We start from the raw sequence: 24,064 nt of genomic DNA, 5'->3' as shown, positions 1-24,064 counted from the left end.
ACCTTCTGCCCTGCTCCCAGCTCTTTTCCAGGCAGTTTCCCTCCATGCATAGTGCCGTGCCTTTGAAAGTCTCATGCGTGTCATAATGCCACTTTTTCTGGGAATAGCCATAGTTAGCTTGCCTGCATCAGTGACATGCATGTCAGCTGCTGCATCTTGTCACTGTGACCCATGGAAGATGTGCTGTGTCATATGGTGGCTGGGGGCAGCAGGGAGGAGTTTCTGCTGCAAAATTGCTGAGTAGGTCCCTGCCCTTTACCCCTCTGCAAGGTGGGACATGAGACTGTGACAGTAAAAACGATTGCAATAACATTATGGACAGTGTTTCGGAAAGCTGCTATTCAGGACATATTCCCAGCCTCTTTCAGCGTCTTTCCTGATCTTTGTCTGGGATCCAGGGCTGATGTCTATGACTATTTTACTCAGTGTTAGCTTCAGCAGTGGCAGGAGGTGAGGTTGCATCCTTATCCTGTGTCCATATTTTCTTCCTGTCCATCCTTACCATTCTGTTCTTCTCAGAAGTTCTCACTCCCAGAAGAAGGGAAGCATAGGAAGGAGGAGAGAAGCACCTCTTACATCCCACAGATTGAAGCCAGGTGCATCAGTGGAGCTGCAGTTCAGCACAGTGTGAGTCACACTGTCCTTTCTGTACAGGGGGATGAGGTGGCATGGGAGATGTGTTATCTCTTGAGGACGTGTGAGTGGTCCATGCCAGACAGGGGTTGTGCAGAAGACAGCAGTCATTCATGTGCCAGACCCAGTATCTTTTTACAGGCAGTTATGTCTAGCCAGATAATCTAGTCTCTGAAAATCATAACCTATTGAGACTCTCCAGGTTGGACGTCGGAAAATGAGACTTGTCTAGTTGCCTTGGTCACTGGGAGGTCTCTTTCTCTGCTGGCTGTTTTCGGTCTGGCCAGAGGACATGGGAAATTGGGAAAGATCCCTTCAGGAGCATTAGCTGGATGCCCCTTTCTGTAAATTGCTGAGCAGAGGCAAATGCTTTGTTTTATGTGTTTAATTCTGGCAGGACCTCCCCTCCTCCCCAGCAGCCTGTCTCTGCAGACAGCTGCAGCTGGGAAAGCTTTGTGTGAGAGCCGGGCAGGAGTGACTCAGGGCAGCAATTCCTATACCCAGTAACAAGCTGGACTTGATGACATGCTTGCAGGGTAACCATGGAGCTGAAGGCTCAGGGGACATCACTTCCAATGCAGATATTTAAATAGAGTCCTTAAATTTGGTCCTTAAAGGGCAGATTCTGTTACTTTGGGGTCTTATTGGACTTCAAGACTTAGTTGCACTGTTGGTGTCTGATGTCTGTGGCAGGTGGACAGAGGAAACATCTTCACTTAACCACATTTACCAGTTCAGTGAGCCACATTGTCTTTTACATGATCTGTGTTTGACTTTTTTCTCACTGCTGATTTTTTTTTTTGAAGAAATACATCCCCTAAAGGCACATCTGCATTATTGCAAACCCCAGTTTTTACAGAGCTGTGTAGCACTACACTGTCAGTATGAGCTTGGACATAAAAAAAATTAGATTAACAAAAAGGGCCTTCATTTGTCTACAAGAAAAAACCCCAAACTTCTTTGAACTAGTTATTGCTGACTATAATGAACCTTACTGGTTTCATGTAAAATCCATTGAACTTTGAAATTCCCTTTCAGTACCAACATGCTATTGCTCATGTAGGCAAAGATCTGTGGTAACACTGCATGTAAAGGAAGCTTTCATCTTCAAGGGTGGTAGAAGTGTCAGCTCTGGATTTCAGTCAATGCAATTCTTTTGTCAAGTTTTCCTTTACTAATGCAGGGACTAGTCAGCCCTCAACACACCAAGCAGAAATCATGTTGTGCCATGCCGTGCCAAGGCTGTCTTTGGTGTGGTTTCCATAATTTTTCTGGCTGGAAGACCTCTCTGTCTTTGGGACTATTAAGCTGTGAACGAGTCAGCAAAAGAAGTTGCCCTTTTGTTCAGCACTTTCAGAGGTGTAAGCCTACAGTGGAGCACTGCCTGCCTTCTGATCCTCCTTCCTCGTCCACCACCAAGGTGTCAAATCCAGCAGTGTCATAACACCATGAGCTTCCCATTAAAGAGCTTACCAAACTCTGATGACTGATGGTGTCTTCTCTCTGTGAGCAAAATCAACTCAGTTGTGAATCTGAGAGGGACTAAAAACACAGCTACAATGCATGTGGCACAGGCCTGACTTTAATGGGCACTGCTGGTGCATGGTAGGATAACACACAGTGTTTATAGGTGTAAGGAGGAGAAAATTATGTCATCTGAGCTTTGGGCACTGCAAAGCCAGCCCTGATGGACCCAGAATCATCAGGTGGTTTGGTTTGGCACAGTCTGAGACAGTGGATTTGCTGTCAGAAGCCAGGAATTGGTGGTAGTATTTGTGTATGAGCCAGTATTTCAGACCTCGCAGGTCCTTTTCTGTTTTGCACAGAATAGGGAGACATCTGTTCTAATTAAGAGACATGTAACGAAGCTGAAATGAAAATGGTGATTCTGTTCAAATAATTTATCTCTTTTCTTTAAACACTTCACTCTTAATTGCCACTTTGACATCTTCTCACCCTGATTTAGTTGAAAGAGTCAAGTCAGTTGTTACCTTTTGTCATGAGCCTCTGTGGGTTGACATCTTCCAGCCCATGGAAGAGGAATTGCTTTAACTTAGCACGTGCCTTGTATTTTTGCACTTCCCAGGGCATGAGCACTGAGTAGGAGCACACTAATTACATGTCCTCTGGTGTGCCCAGAACCCCAAGCGCTGCCTATAAAGTCATTCCTGTGGCTGGTGGAGTGCCTGCCAGGACTGCCTCCCTCGTGTTGGAGCATGATCCCAACAGCACAGGCCCCACAGCCTCTTGAGAGACCTTTGCATATGGTGGAAGCCACTGGGACAGTCAGGCTCTGGCTTCAGATAGAGCTGCCCTTGCAGAAGCAGTGCTGTTCCCAGGCACCTCTTCAGCTGCTTGGAGCCTGCTGCCCTCTCAGCCCTGCTGGATGGGCTTCTGCCTGTGTCAGAAGGTCAAGTGAATTTAAATTGTTTAGACATCAGCTGTCTGTAACATGGACCTCAGCCCACGGACAGCCATCTGCCCTGCTGTGGTGGGGAGCTGCCCTGCAAGGTGGTGGCTGCAGCTGGGGGCACTGCCATGAGCACAGTTTTTTTTTCCCAGCTCAAGTCTGTCCACGCTCCAGCTCTCCAAAGTTAGATCATGTCACACCTTCCCTGGATCAAGGAATTAGGATACTCTTGGGCTGTGATAGGATTTGGCTTTCTATCAAGAGCAGGTCCATTAGAGGTACACAGTATGTGCTGCCTCTGTTGGCTCTTGCCTAATGCTCTGTTCCCCAGCACAGCTGTTCTCAAGCAGCCAGCTGGGAAATGCTGTTACTGCCCTGGGCAGCACCATGGGCTGTTTTAAGGAGCACATCAGATTTTACGTTTTCTTCACATTCCTTCTACTCTGTGACAAGGTTCTTGCTTGTGCCACTTGTTTACTGAGTGATGAAATGCCATAAAAAAAGCACATTTAACTTTATTTCCAATGCCTAGATGTATGCATCCATGGTTTTCACCAAGTAGTGCTGTACTTGTGACACCAAGGCAAGACTTTTATACCTTTTATTAGACAAACTGATACTGAAACCCCCAAACTCCCAGAGTGCTTCTCCATGCTGAAAAGCAGCAATTACATGAGGCAGTCTGATAGCAGGCAATATCTCCCCAACAACCTAACATTTCTTGCACACATTTCTTGAGATATTGCTGCCATAAGGGTGAGATGGAAGAGGCAGTGTTGGAGCCAGGGTTTTATTTACAGCTCCTAGTAGTGCTAAAGAGACCAGGAGTAGGTTGTGTCAGCTGTGTTATCCCCACCGCAGGGCTCCTGAGGAGCCTGGGAAGATGGGCTGTAACGTGCTACGAGCTTTGAAGCCTTTATGGTTTTGGGTTTGTAGCAGTCCCCTAGAGGTCAGCAGAGCCTACATTTTGAAACAGCTCTAGCTGATGGTAGCTTTGCAGGAATGATGAAAGCAAGTTTGCTGCTGCCCTGTGACACCCTGCTTGTGTTCTCTGACAATTTCGACTGTTGCCGGAGAAGGGATCAGGCTGGGGAAGAAAAGAATCAGCTCGTGGGACAGGAAGTCCTGCTTTGGAGACAGGCTTTTCCTTTACAGACAGACAGACAGGTTGAGAACCTGAAGCAAGGGGGAGAAGCAGCTAGAAGATGGGTGCAAGCATTGTCAAAGCTGCATGGGGCACCTCTTGGCTCCGATGGTAGCCATTCCTTCTGTGATCACAGCTGGACTGTACAGTGTCAGAAGCAATGTCCCAGCAGAGCAAGCTCTGCCCCAGCCATACCTGTGTGTGGATGTGCACTCCAGTGCTGCAGTGGTGTGGCTGCTGGTCACACTGCTCTGCTCTCAGCGTTCACCTGTGTGCACCATGCCACGCTGGCCTCAGCCATACTGCAGCTGCTGACCAGATGTTTCCTCTGGTTGCACAGATCCTTGCAATCCCAGCCTACTTCATGCAGGCACTCTTTCTACCTGCCACCCCAGCCCAGGACTGGAGGTGGAGCTGAGTTTTCCCTGGACTTTTTCAGCTTCTGGGGTTGGAATGGCATTGTAAGGGAGCCAATCTCTGCCGCATTGAAATGACTTGAGGCTGACAAGCAGGTCACAATCATTCCATGTCTGGTCAGCACAGACGTTGTCCATGCACTCCATGTCTTTGCTTGCAGCAAACAGCCCTGTCAGGGGAGACCTGAAACCAGTGCCTGCAGGACACTGCCAACATGTGCATCACACTTCTCAGTAATGAGAAAATGAGTTACCTTGAGTGGACGTGAGCTTGCATTCACCCTGCACGCTACTCACCCTCTCCCCAGCTACAGCTGCAGGCTAAGTAACTGGGAGTGCAGTTGGCAAAATATGCCTCTTTCTCCCCAGCTTTTCTCCTGGTCAGCATACTCAAGTCTATGGCTGCCCTTTTCCCTATTCTTTAGCTGGAAACCCTCCAAGCACAGCTCTCCATTTTCCTCTGCATCCTTAAGGATCATACGCTCAGCTCTAGTGAAGAGCAGAGACTGGCAGTCTTTGTTCAGGAGGACACATAGTGCTAGACATGCAGCAATTCACACAGAAAATCAGTGCCAGCTTTTATGCCTTCACACTATCTGGTTTGGTTAATAAAAGTTTGGAAAATTTTATTTTGGCTCTTCTTGAAGGCTTTTCTTTTTTATTATCCTATTACTCCCTGTTTACTGTATTGCTTTTTGTTTCTGCAAACCCCTTATCAGGGAAGGTTTTGAGCTGCCTGTGAGTCATGTAGCAGTGATGGGGAGTGGCAGCTCTGGGAGCTGAGCATGTGAGTTTGTGCCCAGCTCACATAATCTCATGACAAAGGCTGCTGATGTGTCACCCAGCTGTCAATGACCCTCTTGGCTGCCATGCCTAGGGTGGTCAACCAGGTGCTGGTCACATATCTCCTCCTCCATGTGCCTCTGGCTGTGGAAAGTGAATGCCTTGACCTTGATGAATTCAGCTCTGTTTTGGAGCCTTCTGAAGTCAGTGTAGCAGGCTGCAATAAAATTATTTATGCAAAACCTAAATTACAAAGCACGACCGTGGATTCTTTCTTGCCATCACAAAATATCTGAGCCTGAGGGCATGACAGTTTTATGGATGCAGCAATCCATGAGCTGCAGATATAAAATGGGATAATGAAATGTTTGCTGAGACCTCTCCAACTGTGCATCAGGACCAGTGCACAAGTGTGTATTTTTCCAGTTCTGCAGGATTTCAGGAGGCACCTTTGTGGGCATCACCAGAGCAAGGCTCTTGCTACATTCCTTTAGATTTTGTCCATGTACAATTTTTTTGTTATGTCATCCAAAAAAAGGGAGGGCACTACCTGCAGAACCGGTAATGTGATCACTAACCAGGGTTCATCAGCACTCCCTGAACCCTCCCAGGCAGATATGAGCAACCAAGTAGGTAACAGGCCCTGTGCAGCATCCCTGCTAAAAGATAGATTGCATTGCAGCAGCAGATCAGCAAAGGCCCCAGGAACATGCTTTCATCCATCAGCACATAAAAGAGCTCAAGAGGGAAACTGGGGATAGACTTGGGTTAGAATCTCTGGGTTAGAATCATTAAGGTTCAAAAAGGCCTCTAATTAATCATTGAGTCCAGCCTTTTACTTAACCCTGCCAAATTCACCACTAAACAGTCTTCAGAGACACGTAAGAAATGGTGGAGATAACATCTCAAAACTGGAGTGTTTCTGGAGAGAAGAAAAGTAATCAGTGTGGAACCTAAGCAATGAATAGCAGCCTTCTTCTTCAACCCTCTTCTTCTTCCTCACAAGTCCCCAGTGAGGTGCTGTGTACCTGGTCCTGCTCCAGGAGCTGCAGCCAGCCTCTGGCCTCTTCCCCTGTCACTCAGGTTCTTCAACCTTTGCAAGAAGAGCATTGGCAGGACCCCAGATCCTTATGACTATGTGCTGTCCTGCTGCCACAGTGCTCCACACCCAGCCAGCCACCACACTGAACAGACAGGGCTATTTGCTGCTCTGTGAGGGAGACACTGCTGCAGTTCTGAGGCTAAAGTCCTCTGCACCCTTAGCACAGCTTGTGACCACATCCATTTGCATGAACTTGTACGTTTTATCACACATTTCACCACCAACTGTCGTTCAGAACAATAAAAGTCATGTTTTCCTTCCTAATAAAGTCTCCTCCCTCCCACTGGCCCTGCAACTAGGGCTGTTTGTGCACTGTATGGCAAGCCTTACCCATGGAGAAGGGACCTGCCCAGGCCTACAGGCTGCTTAATGGGATGATGATGCTGAGAGTTACTACAAGTAACAAAGTGATGAAGCAAAGTGACCAAGTTCAGCCATTCAGTCATCTGCAGCGGCCTGATGCTTGCTGCTGTGTATCAGACCTTTAGACACGCAAGCAAATCACACAGAAGATGTGAATAGCGTGCTTCTGACTACTGCCACTGAAGCCAGCACATCTGATGGGCAGCTCATGTGGTCTTGCACGTCCCTGAACCCCTGCTCTCCTTTGCCTTTGCAGCTACTGCTTGGCAGAGTGAACCTTCCAGTCAATGCCTGTCACCTACCTGTCATTTCTCAGAATGCATGCACTCTTTTCCAGCAGTGGTACTTAAATGGTCTCAATCTGCATTCCCAATATCTCATAAAAATTATTCATTAGCTGTGATGGCAGAGGAGTAGAGCTTCCAAGAAGAAGGAGAAGACCGATGAAATAACTGATGTTCATATTAGCTATCCTGGCAATGGAGATGGGGGGCATGTGCTTCTGAATGGACAACCTTGTTCAGAGTCACATCGCTACTGACACCTCCACTGTCGCCCCCAAAACAGGTCACAGTTCACAGCCTTTCTGATGAACAGCACAGCCCCTCCTAGCTAAGGGGGGCATTTCTTTCAAATATCCTTTGAAAGGTGCTCTGTCCTCTTCCCTGCTCCCGTCTGCTGTTGCTGATACTACTGCACCAAATGCTATCCAGTGCAGGGAATGTGGGAGCAGGGATGTGGCTCACCAAACCACTGCCAGCCAGAAGAGCAGGTCAGATGCAGGGGCAGGAGCCACTGCCAGCAGCCAGTGAGCAGCAGCCTTGCATGTGGAGCTGTCTTGACCACAACAACACATCAGGACTTGGCAAAGTCCCCATCAGTCTTGGAGGACACAAGAGAAGGTGAGGTGGCAAACAGGGCTTGCAGAAGCTGACCTGCCAGATCTGCAGTGTGGACCCTCTTGGCTATTTTCTCTTTCATATCCTGTTGGTATCACATGAGAGACTCCATGTGAATCTGGATTGACTCATCCATGGAAGAAGGCCCTATGTGGGGAGGAAACAACTTGATCTGATAACCTGTTCTCTGTTTGATGACAAAAGTCTGGTTTAATTCCCCTCTGCTGTGACTGACTGCATTCCTTCAACTCCATGAGGGTTACCTCAGAAATCACGGAATCATAGAATTATAGAGTCACTAAAGTTGGAAAAGACCTCTAAGTATCTCAAATCCAAAGGCAAGAATCTTCTTTATCTCTTAAATAAATGCATGTTTTGTGAATCTTCTTTATTTCTTAAATAAATACATGTTTTGTGACAAAGAGCAGGGAATTAAAGTATCCCAGGTCTGCAGGTAGGCTGTTAGTGGGGACACCCACTGGATTTTCAGTCTATGGGAATAGACTGGGTCAGACCAGCTTAGTTCCTCTGCAGTGGCTCCGAACTCCTGGCAAGTTAGCACTCAAGATATTAAGGATTCCACTGTGTTTGTTTATTGGTAAACTTGTTAGGTTGTGAAATGTGTGTGAAAATACACAGTTAAAGCTGATTTTACTGACGTAGCTCAGTGGTTTACTAAAAGAGTAAAATCTCAGTTTCCTCTTCAGCTTAATCAGTGAATCTTAGAGCTGGTTTTCATCCAGCTCCTGTTCTTTTTTTCCATCTAAACAATTGCTTTATGGCTGCATAGAGAACTCCAAAGAATGTTTTGGTGTTGCCTTTTCTATTCATCTTCAGGATTTTCTGGGTCATGGAGTCCCCCATCATGCTGCCCTGGCATGTGTCCATGACTTCTAGAGGTGCCTCAGAGGGCAGACAACAGGGATGGACCTTGAATAACCTGGCTGTGATCCAGGAGAACTGGACAGTCCACCTCAAAGCCTGGGCAAAGGCTCAGGTGAAGAGCCACGTGCTGACCAAACCCTGCTGGAGTCGTCAGCTGGGTGAGCCACAGCTCCGTGAGCCAGTGTTCCTGTGCAGAGGTGGCAGAGCCATGCTGTGTGCCAAGGCAGGCACCCTGGCATAACTCCACATCCTTCAGCATGCCTGCTCCCTCCTACGCCAGTGTAGGAAGTTTTCTCCCCAGCCCTTCCCTAATTGCTTGTTCCTGGACTCTGGCCACTGTTTGCTGCTCCCAGTGCCTCTGGTACAACTGTCTGCAGAACTGTGAAAGGAGCTGGGTTAAAGACCAACAAGGGCAACCTGGTTACTGGTTTCTTCTGAAGGGGTGATTTAAACCTCAGGCCTGTGAGCAGCTCATTTTTACAGTTGAATCAACTCAGAGAGCAGGGGATGACAGCACAAGGGGACAGGGATGGCAACAGGATGGACGGGAACATCTTCAGTTGTCTTTGCTGCCAAAGCTGGCAAAACATCCCTACATTTCAGCTCTGCTAGAAGCTCTCTCTACCCTTCACTTACTGGCAGATCCTACATTGCTTGAAGGATTTACTCCATTTTCCTTTAAGGATTAAATGGTTCACATAGTTTGACATTTATTCTGTCATTGCATATGTGGGACTATCATTAACATTAAAAGGAAAGACACATCCATCCAGCAGACAATAATCAGCTTAATGGGTAAATAGGAAAGCTGTGTACATTAAATTGCAGTCAGCTTCGTGATGTAGTTTTTCCTATGATAAAATTGAGACTCATTTCAAGGCAGGAAATTAATTTTCCCTCTTTTTATTCATTGGGTGCCATAAATAAAGACCTGTCCCTTAACAACCTATAGAAGTCTCCACTACAATGTATTTATAGGACCTGATAATGGATGCCTTAATGTAAAATCAACTTCTGGTTTTTTTGGACTGATGGCTTTTGAGGTGATAGATAGCCTGGGACAACATTTGTCTCAGCTCACACTCTGTGCCAACCCATGAACAACTTTTACAGGCTGAACTTAAGCATTTGAAATTTTCTCTTCTGGAAAGCAGGAGATAAAGTGATTTGAAAGAAGGCTGAAAAAATTTAGGTGGACAATAAGCACTTGATTTGTAGAAGTATAAGTTACCACCACATATTTTGTTGTTCTCAAGAAGGGAGTAAAATCTGGATTAATTTCATCAGAAAATTCAGACCAATTATACTTAAGTCCATGCTATTTCAATGACTAAAGTTCTTGCTACAAATTTTCATAACCATGGATAGAAATTCTTTGTTATGTGTTTTAATGTATGAAATGGAAGTAGAGCTAGAAAAAATGGGAACTAGGGAAGAGTCACTGAGGAACCAACAGCAGCAAAATTTGAGACTACCATGTGAACTACTGCCTTCTCCATTACACATTCAGTTCTTCAGTAGATGTAAAGCAGTTGCTGATACTCATATTTAGAGTGCCTTTACCACTGTGCTGCCCACACAGCTTCTGGAGAGTGTGAGCAATAGGGCAGCCCCTGTATGCATAGCAGCAGCAGCATGAGCAGGAAATAGCACCTGGATGGCATGCACACTTCTGGAGGAGGTCTTGCTCAAGAGAGACTTCATTCTGCATTTGCCCACTCATTTCTCTCCAGCCCTGCTCTCCCGGTTGTGTCAGTGAGACTGTTTGTCAAGATATACAATGAAGAGACTGAAGACTTGATTTGTGTTGAAAACAACCTCCATACAGATGAAGTTATTGCTAACCCAGGCTGGTTCACCTTTTGGCCCCAAATCAGAAAATGATGGAGTAACAAGTGAGGATTCTTAAGGGGTGAGGAATAGCAAGAAAAGAAGCTACAGCTGAAAGCAATGTGAGTCAAATGACTGCCTGAGATGGTGGTGTGTCACTTCTTGTGTACGTGCTTTACAGCTGTTTGGCTATGGACCATGATGTTCATCCCAATCCTCAAGTGCTGGTTGAAGTTGCATCTAAACCACAAGTGTTCAAGTACTTAAATGCATAACTGTGTTAATTAATGACTATTAAAATATCATCAAAAGTGGAAGAATAGAACTGAAGCTTCTTTCACTCGTCTCAAGGTTACAAAAGTATCCGGAGAAATCAGGACAAAGTGTGTTTCCTTCTCTGCAAAGTCCCACATCACCCTCCCTTTAATTTCCACCGGATAAGCACCTCTGCTGCTGGACACTGAGCAGATCTCAGCTTCTAAAAACCAATTCAATCAGGCCAGATGTGTGAGACCTACACCTGGGTTAGAGTGACCCCCTCAGCCCCAGCATCTTCCCTGAAGACAGGGGAAAAGTGTGAGGTCGAGTGGAACAAAATCCAGCTTCCCTGACCCCTCTCCTAACCCATCTGCAAACCTGGGGGATGGCTCAGGCTTCTTCCCAGCCAAATTCTGGTTAACTGGAAATATACCAGCCTTTTACCAAAGTACCAAGCAACATGCTCAGTACAGGCAAACCAGAAGCCAAAGGAATACCATCCTTGATATTTTCTTTAAACAACAATTTCCAGTATAAACTGTGTATGCTACAACTGTATCAGACTGTGCTACAGTCTAGTAATTAACAGCTTGTTGTTTATGTCTGGGATGGATAATAAATACATTGTGTCCTGTCTTCTCTTCTTCCTCTCCCCATCCCAAATAAGTAGGTTCTGTGAGTGCTTTTCAGGGCTGCCACTGGCTGTGAACATGAGCCATCCTCAGCAGAAGGTACACTGAAAGGGGATAGGCAACCACCACAAGTGAGTACCTTGGTCCCCTCTCTGGCCCCTTGCCTCCATCTGTCTTTGCAGCCTCTGACACTCCATGGGGAAAGAAGCTGCAGCGTAACTTCCTCCCTCTTTCCCCCCATCCTCACTGCTCCTGGGAGAGCAAGGAGGGAAGCTGGATCCAGGGTGGTCCCATCCAGCCTCACAGCAGCTGCAGCAGCTGCAGTCCTTCACCCCACAGGGGCAAAGCTGCTGGATGCTGCAGTGTGAAACCAGGGGAATGGAGAAATTGGTGCCTTGCAACATTTTGTATCAATATACAAGCTGTGTCTTAGTTGCTTCCCTGCAAATATAATCTCAAAAGCTACCTCTCCATCATCACTTCTGAAATATACTTTTCTCTCTGGTATCAGGATAAGAAACTTCAGCCACAAAGCAAATGCTCCTTAGAGCTTCAGACTTGGAAGTGATTTTTCTTAACACAAGCAACAGGCAGCATTCATTAAAAACCTTAGCACTGGAGCAGGGTCAAGCTGAAAAATTTAATATTCTGCTGCTTTACAAGTACTAAGCTGCCACAAATTCATCCTGGCTTCTGCAGCTGCCCAATATGATTTGAAGAGATGAAGAGGGAAAATGTAATGAAGAAGGAATGGAGTTTGGGCTAGTAGATGCACTGGATACAGAGGAACTTCACAGATACTGCTTCTTGTTCCCAGAGGAGAAGGAGCTCAGATGGCTTTGGGCAGTTTGCAATTGCAAGGGATCATATTTTATTTTTCACTTGTGGCCAAGTCAGCTGCTGTATTAAAAAATGACCATGGTCAAAATCAGCGCTGGAGACGGCTCCAATATGGGAGTAAAAACCATGCTGTTGTACATCTGCTCCCCTGGCACACAGCCCAGCACGTTAACCAGAAGTGTTGGGGAAGAGGAGGAGAGAGAAGAAGGAGCTATGGCCTCCAGAGGCTTCCATGTTCTGGCAGCGAGTGTCTCTAGGGCAAAATCTTCCTGGTTTGGGTGTGTTTGTGCATCCCTGTGCAGGACACTCTTAGACATAAGGTTAGACACTTTCCTCAATAGGAGCAATCTCAAGTGCAGGTTCACAAGCTTTTGTCCTGATCTCTGACTGGGACCCATGAAAGGACAGGGCATAAGATTCTTGAGGGAGTGTGTGGGGGGATGCAATGACCAGGCTTGCCAGCCCAGGCAGGCGTACAGGGAGGCAGCCAAGCAAGACTGGGAGGTCTGGGAGCTTCCCTGAGAATGCCCTGGGGTTGGCAGCCAGAGCAGCAGGGCCCTATTATTCTTCTGAGTAACAGCCTGTGTTTGCTGCAGGGAAGCAGATCCCTCTGTGCTGCCTCAGCCTGCTCGCCCTACCCAGCTGCTGGAGACTGCAGCAAAGGGAGTCCCAAAGGCAATGATTTGGGGTCAGAAACCTCCTGACCCCCACCTGCCTCTTGCTAGAGCTCTGCAAGCTCTCACACATGCTGCCAGTACCCAGGGGATGATAATTGTAGGATGGGGTCTTGCAGTCTAAGTGCTTGGGGAACTATTTCTTTGTCTGGATTTCTCTGCTGCCGCCACAGAGGGGTACTGATCTCTGCCTGGGAGCCCTGTGTGCAGTCACTGTGTCAATATTTAATCATGGTAATTAGTAACAGGCTGGGTGGCTCAGGAATTCACAGCTCAGCATTTACCTCATTCACCTCACCCCTCTTTTGGGCACGTAAGGGATGTGTCTACAGCAGAGAGAAGCAGATGCTTGTGGAACTGCAGCTGCCCCATTTTTTTTTTTTTGGTAAATGTTTTATTTATAGCCTTTCACAAATCCTTTTGCTCTGGTGGCACATGATGCTGTGAAACTAGGAAGAGAGGAACTTCATTCCAGGTCAAAAGAAGTTCTTTTCGTATCTAACCCATGGACAGCTGCCCTTTGCTACTAGTGTTTTAAGGCTTTCAAAAACCACAGACTAGTGGCAGAGCAGCAAGCCTCCTCTTCCCTCTGAAAACTGGGTTAAAGCAAGACCCTGCATGCCTCACCAAGCTCTATCCTTGCACTGTAGCAGAGTAGAACATATATCCAGTTACATCAATCAATGCCCTGCACCTCTGCCAAAGGCATTGGCTACCAGGAGTGGGTCCTCTCTGTTTCAAGGCATGAGGCTCAGCCAGCAGAGTGAGGCTATAACTGCTTCTGAAATCTTTAGGAATTTCTGTTCAGGAGTTACAAATTAAGCTCTCCTTGGAGACATCATAAATCAGATCCATCATAAATCAGACTCTGCTTTGAAGAGCCCTTCCAACACAGCAGAAGGACTCTCACTTGTGATGTACATGAGCCATGGCTCCAGGATATACCCATTCTTCATCTGTGAAAGTTCAAGTTAATAGCTGTAGGAAAATGAATTAATAGGTGTAATAAAATCAAAACCAAGTGCAAAGAATTGCAGGGGGAACAGGCAATAAAATGGCAGATAAAACTTAATATTGATGAGTGTTTCTGGGACTCTTTTTCTTGTAAAAGAGAAAATGCAGAGGGGAGATTCTAAAGATCTGTGAAGTCATAAGTGATGTGACCATGGAGAAGAGGAAAAAAGTTTTAACTTTCTCCTCCAATAGTGGGGGCCACTAAATAAAACTAGCAAAAGGCAGGTTTAATTAAGTTCTTCACCAAAATGTACTCAAGTGCTGGAATATGTTACTTAACACAGGATGTGGATACCCAAAATTTCACTCAACTAGTATTTGTGGAAGAACTGATATCTGAGGAAGGTCACTACAGAAGAACTGATATCTGAGGAAGGTCACTACAGCCATTTCTGGTCCCCTCAGATATCTTCTCAGATATCTGAGAGGACCAGAAATGGCTGTAGTGACCTTCCTTCCTTTTCTTTTTAGCCTAACTTCTTTTTAGTAGCAGAGGAGAAGTGGCATGTAGCCATCAGAATGGGAGCTGCATTGAGTCCTGAACAGGTGAGACCTGTCAGACAGGGAAACAAAATTCACAGTTCATATGAGAAAACACACATCTCCATCACATACTGAAACTCCTGGTGTTTGCACTTAGTGCACAACAGAAGACAAATCACTGAGTCAGTGTCTCCTCCTCATCCATCCTTATCCTCTCATATCCTCATCAGGGCACTGATCACACCACGTCAGGTGTCTAGGATATGACTGATAGGAGATGTAGGTTTGAGGTGGCCACACCACTCTCAGTCTCAGCACTCTGCAGAAATACGAATCAGTGGGCCAGGTACTAATAGCAGTACTCCATGACACTGGGTAAGCTGTGCTCCTGCTTTTTTTAGAGTGCAGGTATTACAAAATATTGTAAATACAGAGTGATAAGCCTCTCTCCTTGCTGCTGGCCTGTGGGACCACAAACTGGGAGAAGACCTATGCTGTAGCAAAGGGGGCAGCAAGGCATGGACAATCCATCAGGGGCCAGTGTGAAGGGACCCAGCTACTTGGCTCTCTCTCCCTACACAGCTGTACTGAGCTGTCTTCTCTCTGATGCCTGCTGAGATCCACCTACCACCATATCAGCTGCCCACTGCCTCACACAATGCAGGAGATCTCAAGATGTCATTGTCACCTTTCTCTGATGCCTGTGTGCACATGCCAGTGTATATGCATTAACTACAGTCATGTGAACACCTATGCATGTATTTTTATAGAGATATAAACAGGGATTTTGTGTCTGCTGCTTTCCAAGCAGATGAGGATTTGGAACTCTTTCCTTCCCAGAGGAGGCAATTAGGAAGTCTATTTTGATAAGGACAGTATCCTGTTCTGCCAGTGATCAGTGAGGATGACTGCCACAACAGCCAAGTGGTGCAGCCAGTGAGCATTTGGCTTAATCACTTCTTGACAGGAGCTGGTCTCTGTGGAACATTCATAAATAATTATACTGGGGCATGGGAGCTGGCTCATTGCTGCAGACCCACAACAAGACAGACAACAAAACCCCAACCAAATCTTGAATATTTTCTAATTATTGCTGTGAGGCTTCCTACTAAACCAAGTTCAGAACAGAGCTTCTTGTTCATGCTGCAGGGGAGAGGGTATGGCATTAGCATCCCTGGGGGCTCGTGAGTGACAAGTAGAGGGAGGGGGAACATCTGGAGCCCCCATGAGCTTGGATGGCAGGAGGTGAGTGAATAGGGAGCTTCACTTGGAGGGTGACAGCTGTGAGGCTCTGTGTCCCCTCTGCTCCTGACAGCAGTGCCTCCTGAAGCTTTTGTTTCTCTGCAGCCAGCATGACAGCCTTGTGCCACTCTTTACCAGAGTACGCCTTCCTTCCAGGCATGGATGCTGTGCACATGGCACTGAGCATTGTTAGTGCCTGACAAACAATAGGGCATCAAGGAAAAACAAAAAGGTGGCTTTCTTCTATCACAGACTTTCTCATTTCCAAGCAATATAGCTTTCAATGAGAACATCTTACCTGGCTGGACCACTCCAAATAGTCAGAAAATATGCTCTGTGCTGGTGATGTTTAGAAAAAAAGCTGCCTTCTCAATGCAAATGAAAATTGGTAACAAGAGAGCATAATATGCTCAGAGCTTTCCAGGTTGTGTTTTCTCATTCCCCACCCTGCCACCCTTGCTTGCGTCAGTCATCCCTCCTGTGCTGTGATCTCTCTGAATGCAGCTCTGCACCCCCTGACCCATCACTGTGTCAGTGAGAGGAGGAGGGGGCTGTGCTCAGCCCAGCCGTGGCACAGTGCTGCAGAGACTGTGAGTGAGCCTGACACACCTTACAGCACCTTACAGAGTGTTTGCTTTGCTGCCTGGTTTCACTTCTGAACCGTGCTCTGGCACGGCACAATAACACTCATGGAGGACTCCGGGTGTGTATCTGAATGTGATAACCAAAAAACACCAAAAAGTGCTCAGTGACCAAATGGAAAATTCCCCAGTGCACACCTGTGGCTCCCAGTATGGTCTAACCCCAACCCTAAGGGACACGTACTCAGTAGCAACCAGGGCATCAGGAGAGGACGTCTGCAAGGACCCTCAGTGTGGTACAAACAATGCTCAGTGTGCTTGGTGCTTTTTCCTCTCTCAGGAAGGCAGAAGTGGTTCCTAAGTAATTGTTCACAAATGTCTGAATAATTCATGCAATGCTAACATGGTCCATAGGTAGCTCCATGCAGGCGTGCACTGAGCCTTTCCCACAGTGGCTTCCCAAACAAAGACTTGAACATTTACAGAAATATTTGGTGCAAAATTAGTTGGAACATTGTATGGCCTTCACCCCCTCGTGGACCTCTTTAAGGCTGTGAGTGCTAGATTAACTGCTTTGCTTTGTCTGGAGCAAACAGAGAAAGCTCTGGGATGGGCTGGAATGCAGGAGAGTGGTTTGGGAACTGGCTGCAACTGTGAGGAGGGCTTTCCTGTGAACCCTTGACACTTGCATTCCCACATTCTGTTCTTTCCCTGCTTATCACAGTTCTCTAAAACCAACCTCCTCTTGCCTGTTCCCACGCCTGCCTCTGATCTGGAGGGGACTGCTCGAGCCATTTTACTTCTCTAGCTCTTGGTGTTCCTAGCCAGCAGAAGCTCTGCAGAAAGACCTAAGGGTGACAGTTTCCAATTTAACATGCATGGATGGTAACACACTGTGGTGAAAATGTGTGAGAGACACTCGATTCACTTGCTAGATGTTATCCACAGGACACTGGGAGCACCACAGCTCTGCTGGAGACCTGTATTTGGCATCTACCAGCACACCAAAACAAAAGCCCTTGATATATCTCAGTATTCAAAGGAAAGCAATGACCTAGGGGAGTAGGAGTGTCTAAATAACACTACCAATAAGAAAAGACTCTACAAATGGGCAGTGCTCAGTAAGATCAGAAAGGAAAAGAGAAGATTTAGAATGAGGACTGCAGCCCCCCTCAAACATGCTATGGTTGATAGGCAGGGAATCGTCTTTCCACCACAGGCTGGACAAGAAAAAATGAACTTAAACTTCAGCAAGGGAGACTTAGACCAGGAAATTAAGTTTCCTAACTCTAGGTATTGTGAGACACTGGGGGAGATTGCCTGGTTGTTTATAGAGTCTCTGTCACTAAAGGTTTCTAAGAGAAGACTAGAAAAACTCCTGTCAAAAATCTAGTTTACATCTAATTGATTCTATCATGGAGCATAATGGTAGACTAGGTGGATACGAAAGGCAGTCCTGTTTCCTGAGGCACTTTTAGATATGCTAATGATCTAAAGAGTTCCTAAGATTTAAGTATTTGTTTATAATACCAAGCATAGCTGGTATATTTGGCATGGTCTTAATCATGGTCTGGCTAAAAAGAGAAGCTTCCCTTTCAGTCAACTAGCAATGTTCCAAGCAAATTATCTGTATTAAAAATGCTATTCATGGCACATATTTTAAAAGCAGCATATTCTTCAGTTTGCCAGCCAGCCACCTCCTGAACATGGAGCACATGAAATCCTTGGGTCACACGTTTATGAAACCTATGTCCCCATGGACTCTTTAAGTTACCAAGGATCTGTGATTTAGGACAAGAAGCAGCCTTGCCTGGCTTTGACCAGGGTTAGAAGTGCTTACATATGCAGGTAAGGTGTCAAGTCAGAGGGGCTGGGAATCCCCATCACAGGCTGGAACAAGCACCAGGGACAGCCCACTCTGGAGACTTCCAGTTACTGTCCAGTACAGTGCAGAACTTTCCAGAAGAGCGTGAGCTGGCCTGGCTTGGCTTACTGTGCTCACCAAAATCACACAGGTTCAGATGAGTCAACATACCAAAAATCCACTGCTAAAGTGACACCATGGAAAAATTGAGAACAAAAATATGGAAGAACAAAGAGAAATAAGTACACATGAGGCACTGCAAAGCCAGTCACCTGCTTGTGCTGCCAGCCCTCTCCCTTCGTGTGTGGATCCTGCAGCAATGCAAGGCAGAGAAGCATTCACAAGTGAAGGGGAAATTATCTCCCATGCTGGTGATGCAGAATGAAGAAAACTCTGTCTCCAAACCCATGTGGGGAGTAGGATGGTGCTAAGCTCTGTCTTTAGTCTTCTTTTGTGGGAAAAGTCCTGGCAGGATGAATCAGGAATTCTGTGGCAACCCGATTTATATATGAAAACATACAGATTACGTATGAAAATTAATGCACAATTCAGAGCCCTCTGTGCTGGGCTGGGGCTTGCTTCTGACTAGCTTACACTAAAAAGCAATTAGCTTTGAAAATGAGCTGATTGGCCAAGAAAGCAAGGCAAACATTTTCAGTCTGACAGCCATTTCAGGCCAATTTCAGTTCTTTGACACTATTTCAATAAATTCCATCTTTCATCTACTATTATTGTGGTTTTCCCCAAAACAGTGCACAACCTTAAATTCCCCAGGCCTTTGGGATTTTGGGAGAATATGGATAAACTCATTAGCAGGAGCAAAATGATCACTGAATGAATTAATTTGCATAGACATTTAAATGGCTGCTTGCAGACATTTCTTTCACTAAAAGTAGAACAGTTTCCATTTGGAGTTACTGCCTCATGCTTTGGAGAACAATTTGCCAACAGTTCACATTGAGCTTTCTTCATGTGATGATGGTTAGTTTGAAAATAACTGAGGTAAAACTTCACCAAATGCCTTGTTCCCAGCCACACTAGCTCCTGAGCTTGTCTGGCTGAAAGCTTTCTCTTCTTGTTCTCAGTTTTGACATCCCAGTTTTTCAGCAGGGTATGGAGACTTTGGCAGTTGTCAGGAATGGAAGTAAGGTAAGTGTAAGCCTTTGGTAAAGGGAAGGAGAGAGATGCCTTAGCTACCTGCCAGAATGGAAATTTACCAGGGGTGTGTCTGTCTGACCCAGCTCAGCACCAGGTTATTTTGTGCCACAGACATGCAGTGTCTGCCTTGGCACTCAAGGCTGGCACACAGTGAGTTATTGTGTAAAAGATGGAAATAATAGAAAAGGTGACAGCAGTTTTAATCTTCTTTGTCTTCTGGGAGCCCTGGCTGCTACAGCAGATGAGCCATTTTGTCTTGATGACAGCACGCTGTGATAAGGCCCCGTGAGAAACTCCAGGTTCACTGGTGCTCCTACAGGGTGGTACCCACCCTACAGATTCAGCTGTCACTGACAGCAATCTGGTCCAGCATGTGGACTGAGCTTTGAGGAGTGCCTTGGACAACATGCTCTAATGCCCTTACTAATAAAATTATAGTTCCTGAGTAGGTGTACGTGGTATTTCCAGTGGGTAAAACATATACTCATCCCCATTAATACACAAACATTGACTAATACTGCTCTGATATATGTGCATTGGTTATCCTGTCAATGAGATACACCATGGGTAAGCAGCAAAGGCACAGCATCCTTGACACTGAGACATGTACCTGGATGGATAGTGGTGGGCTAGTGAGCAGTCACAGGCTGCTCAGCATATATAGGAAAGCAGCAAACTTTCAGATTGCACCTCGTACAATAACCATAATCCTTATACAACCATTTCTGGGTCCCACACAACACACACAGAAACAGCTAAGCAAGCAGTTTGTCCTCCATATGACAATAAAGAAAGTCGAGGAAAAATAAAAATACAACAACAGCATTCATAAAGCTCCACATGCTGAAGGGCACTGGGATCAGGCAGCTCTGCTGAAGCAAAAGGCCTTTCATGCCACTTCACGTGTGCGTGCAAACTGCACCCTCGCGAATTGCTAACTTGTCCTTTAGGAGCGAGTCAGATAAATGAGATTGCAATATCAGAGCTAATGCTCCTTTGAAGTGTCGCTTTGCCTTTGTGCACTTCTGTCTCTGCATTATCAAAATGTCTTCCACAAAGCTTTATTATCACTGATAACGTAGAACTAAGAGGAAAAATTTTCTATTCAAGGATTGAGTAGTTAAAAAAAACAATACTTCCCTGGATACTGGAAAATCAAATAGAAGACTCCAGGGCAGAAGGGCTAATTAAAAAAAAAAAAGCCTGCTTTGCTATGAAAACCCTTGAGGGGAGATAAAAGCTGAAGGGAGGTGCATGCTTGAATAATAAAGCCTTAATGAGTTTGGGTCCGTGTCTAATACAAAGCATTGATTTTGGCTGCTTGATGAAGTTAGCTATTTGATTAGAAAAATTTAATTTAAATGGACACTGCCCACTAAGATCACTCTATTGGAGAAGTCTTTATTGCTGTCATAAGTAACTAATTTTTTTTGAAAAAGAAAAAGAGACAGGAGTGAAAAAAATCCTTTGGAGAAACACTTTTTTTCATACAGCTGGCAGAATTAGTTGTATGTCTTAGCTTCTCTCTTTGCTGTGTCCACTCTTTGTGTGCTCTTAGTAGTAGCTCGTAGGGAGTAGAAGGTGACTGGAGAAATATAATTTAAAAGATAACAGGAAAATGTGACTGTAAAACAGCAGCAAAATATAGCTGGCTATCAGCTGGCTATGTAGAAGCCAGGGACAGGAGGTATTTCCATGATTTTTACACTTTATTTGAAACTGGGCTATTTCCAGTTTGAGAGCACCCACTCAAGTAGGCATGAATTTGACACATCATTATCAGGGCGAGTGCTTTGTTTTATTTAGAAAGGACAGGCCAGGACTGGGCCACTGACACACCTCAAGATATTAAGAATAGTTCTCTGCTAGTCTTAATATCTTGAGGTGTTATTACCTGAGCTTGAGGTTTGAGCTTCCTTTGTAGTAACTGGGAAGAGCATGAGTCATCTCACCCCAATGCAGACATTTCAGAGGGGACAGATGACTCATGTCTACAAGTACCTACTTCACTGATGACAAAGGCCAGCTCAGATGGAGACACCTGATGTCAGATGAGATGACTCCCACCTTGACTTGGGACATTACTGATGCAAAACACGGAGTTAGATAAAGAACAAGAGACAGACTGCTCAGCACCTGTATGGTATGTTACCCTAACTGGGGACTTCAGGAGAAATCTTGTGTATGATTGCTGTATCACATCAGTGTACACCAGCTAGAGAAGTATGTCACCATCCACTCAGATCTCTCCTGCTATGCTTCTACCTTACAGGAATGACCACTGGATCAGTTTAGCAGAGGCTAGGTTGTGGGTTAAACCTTGTGGCTCAGATTATGCAATCATTCAGAGGCATAACAATCAGTGGCTGTAGTGGTTAATTTTAGTCTGAGCATCTGCCAACAGACACATGAGTACATGGTGTAGGAACACGAACGTAAGCAAGGCAGCAGGTTTTCAGAATTAAGACAGGACCAAGTAGTTTTTCCCTTTTTCAACCCCTCTGTCTTCAGCCACCAGGCCTTGTCCTCCTCAGACTGTGACAAACGGTGACAATGGTCACTGGTTAATCCACTGCAGCTGAGATCCAACTGCAAGGGTCACTGAAGAGATCCTCCAGAAACTCCTGTTTGTTGGTGACTGTAACACCATCACATGCTTAGGAGCTCAACCTGATCTTAGGTATGGACAAAGCCTATCTTCTGCCAGGGTCACAATCTCCCTGGGGGGCCAGCTTAATAGGGGTTGTCAAGTTTATCAATTGTGGCACCATCCCTTCAAATCAGCAGTACATGCTGCATTCCAAAAGGAAACCTGTCATTTAGTCATCTACAAGGTTGTCTTTGGAATGGATGAAGAATTCAGGGCTCAGCCAAAATGACTGCATGTCTGATGCGTGTTATTTCTGCTCTCCTCCCTGCATGGTTATTTTGGGCTCTGTACAGTTGCCCAACTCAGCTCCCCCAACTGCTGCCCATACTGGGTTCTGGGTATGTGTTGCATGGACATGTCATTGACACTGAGATTGTCTCAGGCATCTAAAATTCATGTGCCCATCTTGTAGCTCTGCACATTCCTTAGACTGGTGTGTCTTCACATCCAGTGATTTTTTGACTGCACAAAGGGTTGATGCATGTTGGCTAAAATTAGCTACAACACATCTAGGAAATGGGCAGTATAACAACATCCATTAATCGTAACAAGACTTGTAATACTTCCTCTAGTTTCTGAAACAAAACCTTTTTAAGTATTCAAACGTCACAGAGAAATTCAGCTGTTAGGGCTCACCAGCATTACAGACCCTGGTGCTGAAGTTTGCTGCAAGTGTTGTCTTCTGCAAACACGTTGCTCTGTCAGAAGCAGAATAAATAGATATTGAATTCTTACAGATTTTTGTCCTATTTCCCCTCCTTTGCCTCTAGATATGCCCTTCACAGCACTCCCAGCTTCCACCCAGCCCATCTGATAAAGTAACAAGGTCTGTGATGCTGTCCCTTCTGAGTCCTTGCACAGAAGGAAACTAGGATTACAGAAGGCTGATCTCTAAGTTGCTGTTTATCCATATAGTTTGCAATTTCACCACTTGTGGAGGAAGGGCAGGCTAAAAGGAAGGGTCAACACATGCAATTTTTCACTACTGCAGAATCTGGTATGGTACAAAACAACACTGCAGACACAAAGGCTTTGCCTCAGAAACCAGAGGAGTAAAGGAGTTGTGTGCCAAATTGTCCTTTTGGTATCAATGACAAGCTTTGAAATCCTCTAATTTAAAACTACTTTGGCATATTTCTTTCTCTCTCAGGCTTGTTGGTGATGTTCAGTCTTGAAACCAACTCACAGTTTGCTCCATCCCTGGCAACTACTGAGTTCCACCTGCATGCCAGCAATTGCACTTACTGTGGGCAAAAGGGTTTAGAGATCCAACTTGCCAAGTCCTACATTGTTCTAGTTCAGGGGCTATCCATTTTTATGAGCACTCATGGGCTGTTTAGATTATTTTTCTTAACTATGCAAGTTCCCAAATAGAAATATTATTACTTACATCCATCAAGTCTCTCACTAATTCAAATTCTGTCCTCTAACAAAAAAACCATAAAATGACTCCTAAGGGAGGAGGTTGCTTCTGAGTCACTGACAGAGCAGCTTGTTCCCTATTCTCATGGGCTTCCCAGCATATCTGGCCTTTATTACCATCTCTTTCTGGTTTTATGAGTCCTCTCTTGGATTACAATCAGCTGCCAGTCCTGCAAGGTGGCAAGAAATGAACAGGAACATCTGGGTATTTCTCTTAGAGCTGCCAATCACTGTCACTGCTGAGTAAATGACCTGAATGGTGCTCATTCACACGACCAAGTAACACTGAACATGAGTTTGGGGCATCTTTCAGCAAAGAAATGTGAAGTTATAGATCTATCCTTATTTTTGTATTTCAGAGGCTTTTGGTCTGAAGTGATTAGGCATTAGAGTGTGCATGTTATAACACAGCATGATAGCTAGCCATTCAGTGACCTAGCTAAGGAGGAAAGATGATCTCACTCTGTTTACGAGAAGCAAAATTCTTCCTGCAGTGTCCAGATGGCAACACAACTTGGTGTGTGGTAGCATTTCACTTCCCCATGACTGGGTGAAATCCTGTGTGAGAAACAACCATGCTGAGCCTTACCCCTGGAAATCCTCACACGTGCCACGCTCTCACCGTAGAGGCAGTGCCTTTTGAACCAAGAGCAGAACTTTGGCCTCACCTTTAAATGCAGTAGCCAGGCTTGTGATTGCCTACAAAGGCAAGTTACATCCAAGAGCTTCTTGCTGCTGGAATATTGAGGACCGTGGTGGGCTGTGGTATTTTCAGGGACCC

At 45.6% G+C, this 24,064-nt stretch overlaps 1 protein-coding gene across 4 annotated transcripts in view; it reads left to right on the top strand.

The window, feature by feature from the left end:
- Nucleotides 1–24,064, top strand: part of MTURN (maturin, neural progenitor differentiation regulator homolog) — a 69,439-nt gene that overhangs the window by 17,904 nt on the left and 27,471 nt on the right. The window contains exon 4 of one of the 4 annotated variants that reach the window (XM_071429482.1): nt 8,588–13,941. The exons of the other annotated variants lie outside the window; for them this stretch is intronic. The gene's annotated coding sequence lies outside the window, so the exon portion shown is untranslated. Of the gene's footprint in view, nt 1–8,587; nt 13,942–24,064 lie in introns of those variants that run through there. 4 annotated transcript variants of the gene reach the window in all.

The sequence above is a fragment of the Agelaius tricolor genome, unplaced genomic scaffold, assembly GCF_023055355.1.
Source record: "Agelaius tricolor isolate 1412-34295 unplaced genomic scaffold, bAgeTri1.0.p SCAF_6, whole genome shotgun sequence".
NCBI classification, from domain to species: Eukaryota; Metazoa; Chordata; class Aves; order Passeriformes; family Icteridae; genus Agelaius; species Agelaius tricolor.
This window is presented reverse-complemented; position numbering and strand designations above follow the sequence as displayed.